Here is a 1,940-nt window from a genome sequence, read left to right as displayed (position 1 = left end):
AAAATTTCAATTAGTTCCTAGGCCGTGCTCGGGTGGAGCCATGCATTCAGACGGCACTGCTTGCTGACTGCGTCAAATCCACCGTTCGTAATGTCGCTCTCTCTAAAAAAACTGGAAATTTTGGAAGAATTTTAAATTGATAACGAAAGTTCATCTTGCAAACCAGTTGAATATCTTCGTTTCAACTTTTTGAAACGATTATAAAGCAGAGAAACAAAACCAAAGAACAAGCTCCTGATTGAAAATCATCTACTGCCAAAAAAAAAAAAGTCCAAGATGGAGAAATTTTTGCAAGTCGAGAAGATTTTGTTGCAATTTTGTACCCAATGTCGTGCCCCAAAGGTAATGTGTGTTGTGCTAAATTTTGGACCTCAACGTAATGTTTACTTTGGTTACCGTGGTTCCCTAGTAATGCGTTTTACACGTGCATATGCCTTTACAATGTGGTTTGTCACTTCTTTTAATCCTGCCAGTATTATATATTTATTCCTTTGTAATGGTTTGTCACTTCTTTTAATCCTCCCAATAAATAAAGAAAACACAGGCAGCGCCGGGTATTATAGCTAGTATTATGCATGATAAAACTGCAGTGAAATCTCGATATAACGATATTCCGCGGACAAAGAAATATACCATAATAGATGTATTATCGTTAATCGAGAAATGATTGGTTTAGATTGAACACTAGCCATCAGGGCCGCAACCAAATGCTTGATCAGCTGAGGTAAGAACATTTTGATATTTCCCCCCCCCCCCCTGTAATTTTGAAGAAGAGGCTATAAAAGGTGAATTTTGGACACCCTTCTGGTCCTAGGCAAGAGACCTGTTTGTCCCCTCCCCCCCAAGGGCGTAGCGGGGGGGGGGGGGATTTGGGGGTCTGGTCCCCCCCCCGAAATGTGAGAAAATGATCGAAAAAAGGGAAAAAGATGGCCAAATCCACTGTTCTGTCACTTTGGTCCCCCTCCCGAACGAAATTTCTGGCTACGCCCCTGCCTCCCCCAGTTGCGGCCCTGCCGACCATGGATCACGATCACCATTGGCGTATGCAAAAGGGAATTTAGGGTTCAGACCCCCCCCCCCCCCGCCAGAGCCGAGAATATAGGGTTATTTTGCAGGAAAAAAGAATGTAACCCCCCACCCTAGTGAAAATTCTGTTTACGCCTATGGCAATCACAAGTTTCTATGGGAAAACCATATATCGCCTAACCAATTTTTTCTCTTAACTGGCCCATAGGGGAGCTCTATTGTATTGCGTAAAATTATATACAAATCACATAATCATATCTCGAAATGTAATAATATTTATTATACACACAATTATATTTTATTATTTAGTTTAAATGTTAAATTTAAACTAAATTTAGTTTATTATTTAGCATAGATATAGATTAAGGTCCAGGGATCGGGGAGGCCATAGATTGGGGAAGTGTCGGCTGATGACACGTTCTTGTGTTTTAGGAACATTCTTAACACACACTGCAATGTGTGGAGGAGCTCTGTCTTGCATAAAGATTGTGTCTGCAACACCTTAAAGGCAGCATTTCACGCCACGTGCTGAACACATTTCCCCGCACACATTTCGGTCAGTTTTGGAACATGCCATGTTGCGATATCACAGTGACTCAATGTTATTATATCATTTAAAAGTGGCTTAGCGTCGTCCCCTAAGCGTGAAGACTCCTTCTTCATCTCGTATAACATCTCCATCTGCGTTTTTGTCTGTTTTTTTCTATCTTTTTCAAGAAGAGATGGAAGAATGTTCGAATATCAACTTTTTCCTTGTTTATGTGTTCTCTCTGCAGGCACTGAGCTGTAAGGAAAGGTTTACTTATAGCTTAGTGTCTGCAGGCATAACTTTCCACGAGACATATTATGCTTTTAGTACAATTTTTCTCAAACAAGGGATGGCCCTGAAGCATAAAGCCTTGTATAATTGAAGA

This window comes from Pholcus phalangioides, unplaced genomic scaffold (assembly GCF_987345545.1).
Source record: "Pholcus phalangioides strain wild (caught in Gottingen) unplaced genomic scaffold, Ppha-v1.0 ptg000039l_1, whole genome shotgun sequence".
Taxonomy (NCBI): Eukaryota; Metazoa; Arthropoda; class Arachnida; order Araneae; family Pholcidae; genus Pholcus; species Pholcus phalangioides.
Note: the sequence above shows the minus strand (reverse complement) of the source record.